This window comes from Thunnus maccoyii, chromosome 13 (genome assembly GCF_910596095.1).
Source record: "Thunnus maccoyii chromosome 13, fThuMac1.1, whole genome shotgun sequence".
Classification (NCBI taxonomy): Eukaryota; Metazoa; Chordata; class Actinopteri; order Scombriformes; family Scombridae; genus Thunnus; species Thunnus maccoyii.
In genome coordinates, this window is record NC_056545.1 from 20,297,067 (window position 1) to 20,309,136 (window position 12,070).

A 12,070-nucleotide genomic window follows, 5' to 3' on the forward strand; every position below is an offset into this window, starting at 1 on the left:
ACTGATTTACTGCCAAATTATGAATGGTAAATATTAGTGTAGTCGTCTCTGATCTGCTCTATGCGCGGAGAGAAGAGTCACTACAGAGTCACCTCGCAGCACACAGTAGAGAGATTACACAATCACCCCATCAGCTCCGTTTATGATAATCATGTGGCCTTTTGGTCTTGCTAATGCACATGAATTTTTGGTCGTTGTGGTCTGTTTGGATGTAGCTGAATTATTATCTTTGATGGTAACAATCTATAGCTCCTACAGCCTGGAGTGTAACCCAAGCTCATCAGCTGTTTCTGGTAGCATTACTATAAAAAATCATGCCACATGGCCGTGAGTATTTTCAGCAGGACCTATCATAAATGTGTGACATCTAAATCATTTGTACTGTCATGGTAAGGCAAGAGGGATTTGTATTTTTTCAATCATCTTTGTGCAACACTAGGTTTTATGTTAAGTAAAAGTACACCATTAATGACTAGCTCCTGTTACTTCTATGTGTGTGTGTATGTGTCTCTCTGTGTGTCTGTTATTCAAGTGACCTGCCCAGGGTGTTGCCCTTCCCTCCTATAAATGCATGTTGAGATATGCTGGACAGACCCTGAACATGAGTAAGAATTTAAGAGAAATCGAATGAATGAATAAGTGAGTGAATGGATGTCGATACAGTAAGCAGCAGAGGAGCCTACTACAGTCAAAGGCCTTAAAAGACATTTTGTCTAAAAAAAGCATTCATGCCGGTTAACCTATTCACAGGACATATAAAAGAAAAGCAATCTTAAAGTTAGTTTACACAGCAGCTGCAACAAGGTCTTTTATTGTAAGTGAAAAACATTGCACCACCACCGCCACGAATGACAAGTATTACATTGCTGTACTAACTACCTTAACATCTCATGGAGCCTGACACATGGACTGCATCTGTGCAGAAAATGTAATGCAGGTGTTATGACCAAGGGCTGATGCTACCAGGATGATCGGACTATTTTTTTTTTTTTTTTATTTCTCTTCATCGCTTATAAATTCCCAACATATCGTGAAACAAGCCTGGCAACTTTGATAAAACTGAAAACTAGTTTTATCATTTGTTTGTTTTTGAACAGGTTACACACTCTTCCTTACAGTATACGACGGTCTATGAAGATAAAACGTTCAGTTTCTAGCTGTTAAAACAACGAGCAGATAATGATTTTCCAGCTGCTAGAATCTATTTTGAAATCTGTCTTCATCAAGGTCAGTTTCGGGGCAATAAACTATGCAGGCAGCACCCGAGCAGATATTCTTCCTTTCGTTTTCATGGTAAAAATGAAAATGTAAAAAGAAAATTCTTTGCAAAAAAAGAATTTCTTTCAAAAAAGCAAAATGTCTGACAGCGATTTCCTAAAGCTGTATTTCAAAAGACTAATGACTTACTCAATAAAAAGGAAAAAAAAACCAACAGTTTTACATTCTGTGAAAATACTTCCAGTAATCTTCATTTTGAGGTAAAACCGAAACACAAATACTATTGTGTAAATAATTCCCTCTTAAGTTTACACATTGCAAAGTGCATACCGTTGTACCTGGATTGAGACTGTGCACAATCTTAACATTTTGGCTGCTTTGGCTGCTGTTTACTGGCGTAAGGCTTAAAAAGTCTTCCTGGAGCCAAGCTGGAAGCAGAGTATATACAGCACTTATTGTCTGTATTATAGTTTAAAAAGTTCCTGAAGACTCTGTTCCTTTTTAAAAATGTTCTTAAACCCTCTTCAGATACTTTTCCCGTTCAGCTAGGCAGTGATCTCACCATGACTTGTAGAAAACCATATGGGCAGCAGGGTGAACTGAGGACACACATGCACCTTGGCAAACATACAACTTCGCTATTAGAATCCAGGATACATTTTTCACATCAGTTGAATGCCTGGGCCTGCGTGTGTGTTTAAAGAGAGAGAATACAAATTAGGTTTAAATGCTTGTTTCTTTCCTGCAGATGAAAAAAAAAAAAAAAAAGGAAAGTTTGTCTAGGATTAAAACATATATTATTACAACAACAAGTTTCTATGAAGATTTTGACTTGCAAAAATCTAAAAAAAAAACAACTTTTTGTGCTTGTAAAACTACTTCTGCTGAAGTTGTTACATGAGATTTGAGTCTTATAGCACCAAACAGCTGAGTTTTAATCAAAAGCTTTAAAAGCAGCACTGCAGATATAAAGAGGCATGAATCAAGAGTCTGTTAGCAATTTTAGCAAAGGTAATGGAAACACATGGTCACACCCACAACTGGAATCTGTTTGTACTGTATATGTATCAAACAACAACACTACATATGGAAATTGCATTAAAAATCATGGATTTTTACTCATACTCTTCCTGCAAATAGTGAAAGTATTTTTTCACTCATGCACATGCAGATTATTTGATCATTGGACTATTATAAAAAATGTTGCAATTACCTTAAGGACACAGTACAAGAGTCCATAAATTCTGGTGCAGTACCAAATTTATAACAGGCTTGTCCTCAGGCAAGTGTGTGATGAACTGTTTGGAATGTTCATTTTATGTTTATGTATATATTTTGGGAATATTAAACAGTAAAAGCATGTTGTATTTACCATCAAGCTACAGTATGTGTAAACTAGGGACATTAACTGCATTTCATAAGACTTTATAAAGTTTTACATCTGAACAAAAGCTTCCTGACAACAACATGGCACATTCGCAGATACTTATTCAGTCTCAATGTGTGCTTTCATTACGCATTCCTGTGATACTTGCAGGGAGGGGAGATTCCAAAACAAAAGTCCTTTGAAAACTGAAAAACATGCCTTAAAGATTTTCGTTTGTCCGTTTTCTACACGCTGCACGCTCTGAAAGCCATCGGGCTGTGAGAGAAATGGAGTTTTATGAAAGTTTTCACCATCAGCCTTTTAGATTCTAAATACCATTCTGCTAAAAGGGGGTGAATTTTAAGAATTCCTGCTCAGTGAATTGACAAATTGAGCCAGTCTAATGTGAAATATAGTGACTATGAAAGTTTACTTTAGGCATTATGAATGCATAATAATGTCTGCAAAATAAAAAACCTTCAGTTTTATTTAAAAAATGTTTTTATCCTAATACAATGATCACCCCACCATAAAACAAGACACATTTTCCTCCCCTTAAACAAGGCATATTTGCCTTATAGCTGGAAGAAAACCACCAAAACTCGGCTTAACAGTATTTTCGTGTTGCATAAACTCTCCTTAATTACAAAGGCAGCCTGTACAGATTCTCAACAGGTTTTGCAATTGTGTTATGACTATTTCCAAGAACAAAAAAAAATAATATAACGTGAAGAGAAGCTTATTATGTGTGAAAAAGGTGCTTTGTGGGTAGAAGGATCCAAGCCAGTTAGCCAGGAGGCAGCTAGCCTGCCAATAATTTCCAGTTTGCAGATATCTACGTATGGTAACTATTCACCAAGGAGGAGTTAGCTAACAGTCACTAATTTGATTATATGATCGAGAGATAAGAGAAAATAAACGAGCATATGTTTGATATAAAATAATTAAAGACCTCTCTACAGCTTTAAAGTTATTTGATTTTTTTTTTTCAAGTTGCCATGGTAACTGGGGACTCAAATACAGTATTACAGCTGCAACTGCTGTAAAACAGCAGTCTTGGCAATAAACATGAGCCGAGAAACTGTATGTGTTCTTCCTAAACAAAAACAAATCTTTGAGCTCAAAGTCTATTAAAGGCTTAAAGGCTATTCTGTAGTTAATTATGTGACTTATCATTAAGTTTAAGATGTGCACCTGAAAACAGTCTCTGTTGGCAATCACGTCAAAGATTAGTTTTGCTCCATGGGGGAATATTCTTCTAACGAGTATCATACTGAAACAAACAAAAAGAAAAAAAAAGGGAAGGGAGGAGGGGGTAAACACTGTCTGAGACAACAAGGCCAAGCAGTTAACAAGCACTGACTGTGCCATTCTGGACGTAATCCACAAAGTGGCTCGTTATATCGATGGATTTCAACTGCATTCCCAAAATGGCTGCCAAAATATGTTCAACTAGGGTAGAGGAAGTGCCAAGATAGACTCAAGTGCATATTTTTATTTTAACGTCTCTTGTCATACTATGGTAAAATACCCTACTTGGAATTATAAATTAGAAAATTAATTTGATTTCATCTGTAAAGCTTCACCGGTTCTGCAAGCAATTATTTATATTATTTTATGGTTATAATGCCAGTCCACAGATGCTTACATTTGCATCCAAATTTAAACTTTCTGCATTTTAGTTATACTTTAAAATAAAACTACAATACCATTAAAAAAACATTCATGGAAAAATAAACAGCACTGCATGATTTGGTGGTTTAATGTGAATTCCACTCATGACCAATATTACATGCTCTCTCCCACACCTCCCATTCCACTACATACTGTCCATAAAGCCTGACTACTTTTCAAGAGGGTTGAATTGAAACATTATCATGAACATATATATATATATATATATATAATTACACATTTAGTTATGCAAGTTACTGGCCAACAGGATTACCTGGTAAAAGCCTGGTGAAGATGGTTGGTGTGGGAATAACTACCAGAAATGTGGCATTGCGGAGGCTTCAGAGAGACGTCTCTATTTGGGCATCAGTTCCTTTACTGTGCTTCAAAAATGATTTGGAATACTGACCTGCCATCTGTGCGCATGTACAGTACAAGATGATTGTTTTTTGCGATGTGTCTCTTCCAAAAAAAAAAAAAAAAAAGAAAAAAAAAAAAAAAAGCACTCGTTACATTAGTGCAGCATGGTACCCTTAAACATTTTCGCTTGAGTAAACCCAAATAATCAGGTGGGAGCAACGTGCGAAGGAGTGAATAAATCAGCTCGAAACATTTTGAAAAACTGAATGCTTCAGGCGAGTTGTGTTAGTTTGGTTGGTCAACAATACGTTGCAGAATGTGAAGGGAGGGTGACAAGCTACAGAGCACGAAGTGAAGGATGGTGAAGCCAAAAGAAAATTGGGATTGATTGCTGCGTGTGGATTAACTGAACACACCTCCCCACCCCCTCACCCCCCCACCCCCCCCTTACCTTCATCTGAGCAGGTCTACAGTTTATCTGCTGGGTCCCCTTCATATAATAATGAGTTTCCTTGGTCTGCAGACATGCTCTTAAATATTCATTAGTCATGGGTGGGTTTGAGCAGTGACACAGAAAGCGGGCAAATGGCGATGGCTCAAACACTGTGCATATTAATGCACATGTGGAATATATACATATAAATACTCATTAGCCACTTAGCAGAGATGAAACTGGGCACCTGATACTCTGGACTACACACACTCCCAGGGCACATAATGGCTGTCTCTCTTTCAGCAGCTACTGTACACCTCTGTGCTGACAAAACAAGAGTTTTTGACATTAAGCTGTGGTGAGAGCTAACTCTCACACACACACACACACACAGTACAAGGACCCTCCAATTTATCAAACAATAAAATGTCCAAAATAAGTCATTCTCTTCACATGAGGGGGATTCAATCCTGTATACACTTTGTGACAATGTACATTTTACTTTGCTCACCCACATGCAGCTTGTCACTCATTATGGTGCAATTCATAGGACTGATTTCTAATTATGCCTTGTATCAAGGTGAAATGTTGCATTTCTGCTACACCGGGGCTGCACGCTCTCTGCTCTGTGTTCCTCCAAATGTGTCCATTCAAAAAGAAATGATCCAGTGCAGCCATCAATTACGTAACGGAGCCTATAGGATTATAACTCATTTAGGTTGTGGGAACATATTCTGAATGAAGGCGAGGAGAGGGAGTGATCACAACAAAAGAGGAAAAAAAAAAGGGATGAACGCACAATTATGTGGTGAAAACCTCTCTCTCTCTTTCTCTTTCTCTCTCTCTCTCTCTCTCTCTCACACACACACACACACACACACACATACACACACACACATATACAGGTGCAAATCCAGAGACCGTATCTGCGCTGGAGGGAGCTGGACGCAGCGCTGCGCTCTCATGCAGCCCCCCCCCCCCCCCCCCCCCCCCCCCCTAACCCCCCACCACCCACCCCTGTGTCAAACCCGGGACCGGCCTACTTGTTCGTGGCTACTCGCGTCTTCAGCCTCAGTGGCCACACCAGAAACCAACCTGGGACATGACAAATGTCACAGCATTTTTTACCTGCGTGCAACTTCTGGGCTCCAGGCGCGCCCGCGTCCACTAATCACACACAGAACGTGCTGTATTGTGCAAACTATCACTGGCGCTTATAATAGACACAAGAACATGCTGTATTACTCTCTTTATCTGACAAAGCCAAGCGCCTTGGGACAACATCTGTTTGCCACACACACACATGCACGCACACTCTCATACTGTATCTCTGTCCCTTTCTCAGCCACACACACACACACACACACACACACACACACACACACATATACACACACGCGCACACGGATGGATGGAGCCCTAAAGAACAAGACTGACATGTTGCTCCGGATCAACTCCTCATGGCCCCCTTCAGAGAATTTTGGGGAGTCGCTGCTCCATTCATTTTACTGCCCTTAACGCTCAACATATTTTAACTTTATTCAAGTGGTGAAGCACTCCTATAATGTCCTATAATAAGCAGCAGCAAATGAATCACGGGTTGCCTGAATATTTTGCAACAAAATGTCTCAAAAGGCACACAGGAAGCGTCTCTTGCAACTTTAATTACACCAGAGCACGTCCTCATATCTAGGCCATCCTTTTGCTATAACATCATCACACCGTAAACATTTTTCACATACTGTAGGCTATAAATAAACGCGGATTGCGACAATTTAAGTGTCCATTCATTTTGGCGAAGCATGGCACCAAAAAAAAATCAAGACCGGAGTCCCACTGGATCTAGTTCAGATTTCTCTCAGAAACTGAACCTGCAGTATATTGTTTCACCCTCAAGACACAATATTAGCCCGCCTTCTTCCTTGCTCTGCTCAGCTTAACCCCATCTCATAAATCCGTACTGATATTAATGCATTTTAAAAAAAATGTAGGCTAGACATCTGTCTGACTATAAGCGCTGTATGAGCCGCTGCTATAATGATGGATTTCAGGCATCGAAACCATCTTTCCGGCAAGTTCAACAAACTGAAATGTATTTAAGAAATGGAGGGGTTTTTCCCAACTGAGAGTGTATTACATTGGTTAATTACAATAAGGAAACGCGTTTCCTCTTATTCAAATAACTGACCTAAAAGCCAAATGCGCACGTCGGCTGCCACAGTTGTTTCGGGGCTCACAGTGTGTAAAATGTGAGCAGGCATCGCTGAGGCTTTCGCTGATTGAGAGAAACAGACCTGCGAGCACAGTTTGACCACAGTATTGTTCTCAAGTGTCGCCTGGCCCCGGCTCACGGGCAAATCCGAAAGTGAAGGGCTAAAGGTAAAGGGGCATGTTGAGAATAGTGACAGATGGGAAACTTGCGTCATGCCAGGGCAGCGCGTTTTTGTACTCGATTATAAATGGACAACAAAAACCCCTGGCAGCCAAAACTGAACCCCCCCTCCACCACCACCACCACCCCCCCCTCTCTCCTTAACATGAAGGAGTCGTTGCATTTCATTCCGCACACTGGCGTCACATTTATTGAACGTCTGAGATCCTCTACAGAATGAAGTTTCCGATAATATACAGCGTAATATTTGGATGGTAAAGCCAGCCAAGAAGTAGTACATGGAAGTCAGTGGCATTTCATGCATATCACCCGAAAGCCAACGAGCACGTTTCAATCTCCGATATAGGAAATTCCTCTCAATTCTCCCCTTTAATAATAGCGTCAGCCTATAGATATTGCAAAGACCCGTCCCTTCTCCTACTTTTCTCAATTTCTTACCCGCACTTCGAAGCTCGTTCAAAAAGTGGCGACAGCGTTTCCACGGCTCCCCCTGTTTTCCCCCGACGAAGCGCGTATAGTTTTTTTTCTTTAATATGTTCCTTTACTTTGTTTCATTTCTCACTTCCATCTTCTTTTCATCTCATCAATAAACACACGCTGCAGCCTACCTTCATAGAGCAGCTCGGTTCAAGTGTGCCCTCCCATTTTTTAACTATACATCGAGTACTTTGAGGGGTGGTGGTGGTGGTGGTGGTGGAGAGGAGGGGGGGGAGGTGGGAGGAGGAGGGGAGGGGGGGGCAGGCAGGAAGGCAGGCACGCCTTTTCACTTAAAGCTGCTATTGGAAGAACAGTGCACTGTCTTGGGTTGGATCAGAAATCCGTCAACATTATTGTGCCCCCCAATCGCAGGGCGCACGGTGGGACGGTGAAACCGGCTCCATTATGGCTCTCTGGAAGTGGTGGGAGTTATAGTAGTAGTAGTTGTAGTAGTAGTGTTCCTCCTACTCGAGGTGTTTAAGTTCTCTCCTGAGCAACAACACAGCCTTTTATAAATAGAAGTGATGGTGCGTAACGAAACCTGTAAATGGTGAGGGGTTTGAGTGTTGCACCCCTGCGAGAGCGCTCACTTCACCCATTAATCCCACCTTTTTTTTTTTATTCAATATATGTAAGTTTTTTGTTGTTGAGGGGCTGTAACGCCTACTGTTCAAAATATCCGCGTTCACAAATGTGAATGAACTCTCAAATCTATCCCCAGTCTGGATCAAAAGGACAGGGGAATTGTCAGTTATATGTCCATCATGCGTCTGAACTTTGCATTGGACGCCGCCTCTGCCAGTATAGCGAGCCAGCTGCGCCGCGGTTTCTCATTGGATGGCGGCGCCGTCAATCATCGACGGCACCAACAAGCTAGATTGTCTGCAGTGTCTTCTACTTTCTACGCATTTCTATTTTCTCATTTATTTATTTTTTAACGTCCCGAGCTGACCTCGAGTTAGTGAGCAGGGAAAAAATTTGGTGTCGGTTCAGTCCGGCCAATCAGATTTGGTAGAGCGATTGCTTCTTTCTCCTGTTGTTGTTGATTTTTTTTGTCATTATCCAGCGCCTTGAGATATATTCTGGCTGGTATAGAATAAAGCAGTAATGGGTCATGTGGGGATCCCCCCCGCACCCACCGCCTTAATGCCCCCTCCCTGTCTAGACAGTGACAGGTGTGCGTGTGTGCGCACACGCTTGTCTGTAGTTCAGATCTGAATAATGAACCACGCTGAGGGTAGTGTTTAATAGATACTTTCAAGATATTACTCATGTCTGTGGATTATATGTAGTATAGCGGGTAGAGGGCGTTGAGTCTAACCACCTCTGCACCTTGAAAGACAAGCTTTTACTGACAAAGAGGTCAACTAAGGTTACTCGATCAGCCCGTCTGATAAACTGTCCTGCCTCCTGAGCTGCTGCGCGTAATGGGTGTGAAAACTCTCCTTTAAAAAAAAAAAAAGAGAGAGAGAGAAAGAAAAAAAAGCTGCACTCTTGAACTTTGCTTTCGCAGCCCTCCAGCTGTACAGGGAGACAGAGGTGTCGCCTCAGACAATCGCCATCTCTCAAACTGGGTAGGCTCCATACGGATATTGTTGTGTGAGCACCGTGGTGAGCACGGAGGGCACTCAGTTGACTGTGCGCGCCATCTGCAGGACTTGTGATGAGGTTTAATACCGCGGGTTCAACGGAGGACACCCTTCCGTCACTGCTTTGACCTACATTAACCAGGAACACCGTAGGAACAGCGTCACCGGCCTTAATATGCTGCTTTGCACACCGACAATGAGCTGCGTTTGTTGTTGTTGTTTTTTTTTAATGCCTTTAATGTTCATAGAAAGTCAGAATTGTGTCATTCTGGAATCATAAACCGAACGTCAGTGTGAACAGTGTTTCAGATACTTTGCTTGGCTCAACCGGTAACATGTGCAGGGAGGATTCAGCCTAGAAAACATTTTGTTTCAGTTGCTGCATTAAGTGCTTAGCATGTGCCGGACGTGCCCTTTATTGTTTCCACTGAGAACAAAAAAAAATTATAATTTAAAATGTTTATTTTTGCACAGCAGTTACAGAAGAATAGGATATTCATTGAATAGTAATTTTAATTAATGAGACTTGTTCCCATGTGCTTATATTTAAAAATGCATGCAGAGTGCAGTGATAAAATAAAACAATAATTACAATGTAATTATACAGACATTTTCCTCAATTGTGCCATAATAATAGCAGAAATAAAATGATAATATGGAAAAATGCAACAACACAAAAATAGGAAATAGAATATAGTGATTGAGAATATACTTGATATGATTGCTTCTTCCATATTAGACCTGTGTGACTGTGGGAGAATATACCTGTTCTTCCAGATTCTCACTATCTGTCTTATCTTTTTCACCTTTTCTCTACTCCTGCCCTCGTTTCCTGTTTAAAACCGTCTGACATTCCTGCAAGTATTTGGTCGGCTGATGTCTGATCCTTGACCTGACTCTTGTGTATTTTGTATGGATCTTTGTTTCTGACCTGTCTGCATCCACTCTGCACTTGGGAGTGGATTTTGGAAGTGGATTTCTAACCTGCTTGGGATTTATTTGCATCCCAACAGAGCAGCTGCATATTCAGATAGTTGCCACTGACTATCTGTATGGTGTGCGGGTTGTAGTGAAGGATACAGGCCTGCTGGTGTGGGTGTGTACGGCTCGTCAGATCCTTCCCTCCCCCTTCTTTTAGCAGTTTTGCTGGTTTTTCCTCGCTGGGATGCGGCTGAGAATTAAACCCAGGTAGAGAAGTAGAAGAAGGAATTGTTTTTGAAGCTGCCCAGGATACTCTGCTCTGACTTGCATGCTATTTGGGAACACCTTATCTGCAAGGCTGGTGCCCGATAAGATAGCAAAATCTGGCCAGATGCTACATTCTCAACAATGATCCACAGCTCTTTGCCTAATTGCTTTTCCTCCTCATCTGCTGAGGAAATGGTGGTTGGCTCATTTTCTGTTTTAGGTGGCTTGTGTTTTGTCCATTTTTGCATCCCTCTGTATATAGGATCCCTGTTAGGATTTCCCTCTCCAGGCCTTAGTTTCAATCGTTGATTTTATTTTGGGGAGGGCAAACAAACCCTCTATTACCCAATCCCCCTCTGTGTACTCATACAAATCATAGGTGGCAATACAAAATGTCTATCAGGAAGAATTATCGGAGGATCCTTTTTGAGCTTCTTCCTATTCAGTTTTATCGGTTTCACTCTCCTCTGAAGGAACTTGGATCTTTCAGTTAACCTGTTCCTCCCTCTTTCACCATAGTAAAATCTTTGTTACTCACTGAACAGTTGGTTAAGCAGTTGTTGATGAAATTTATGTGCAGTCACTCACAGAAGCTTCTGTTTCTCATGTTCCTTTGGCTCTGGAAAGTACATTCAAATGAAAGCAGCATCAATTACACAAGAGACGAAGATTTACTGAAAGAATACAGTGAAACTTCTTAAACATCAATCATTAACGCTCACAAAAGCATTTAGAATGTGTTCAAACAGTAGCAGTAAGGCTAGTCTTACTGCTCTCCCCTATCATAGACATTTTTAAGATGATAAAACAGTTCAAATAAAGTCTCTCACTATCTTTATTAATATTTACAGTGTTTCTAAATTGGTTAAGTTACAAAAAAAGGTCTCAACAGCACAACAGTTGAATCAGATTTGACTAAATTTGTATACTGGCTTGCAACACAGAGATAAAGGACAAATCACATTTTCCTCTACAGTATAAACTTGGGTCAGCAGCAGTTGTCCTTTAACATTTAACGCTGTAACAGTTTCTGTATTTTGAGTCCCTAAATGTTTTTCCTCATCAATAGTTGAGTCAAGCGAGCACAAAGTGTTAGTTAAAGAAAACATAATGATACTGCACTTAAAATGTTTCTATAACTGCAAAGAGAATAACATTTTTTAGGGGGGGGGGGTAAATTTCAAGCCTTGACACTTGAACCTGCTAAAACATGTTGATTGTCAGATTTGACCACTGTCGTAACTAACACAGGCAGGTAATACCTGCTGTTACTGGTCATTAATCATTCCTGACTAATTCCTCATTAATTTCCCCACTGATAAATACAAAAGCGAAAAACTCACAAACAGATTGCAGCGTAGAAAGAAAAACAT

General features: G+C 40.7%; 1 protein-coding gene across 9 annotated transcripts in view; it reads right to left on the reverse strand.

Moving 5' to 3' along the window:
• The window catches only part of zbtb20 (zinc finger and BTB domain containing 20), a 102,651-nt gene that overhangs the window by 16,366 nt on the left and 74,215 nt on the right, over positions 1-12,070 (reverse strand). For 4 of the 9 annotated variants that reach the window (XM_042431257.1, XM_042431253.1, XM_042431258.1 and 1 more), the window contains one exon: positions 11,236-11,316. The exons of 3 other annotated variants lie outside the window; for them this stretch is intronic. The gene's annotated coding sequence lies outside the window, so the exon portion shown is untranslated. 2 more of the 9 variants (XM_042431261.1, XM_042431260.1) reach the window with 2 other exon arrangements.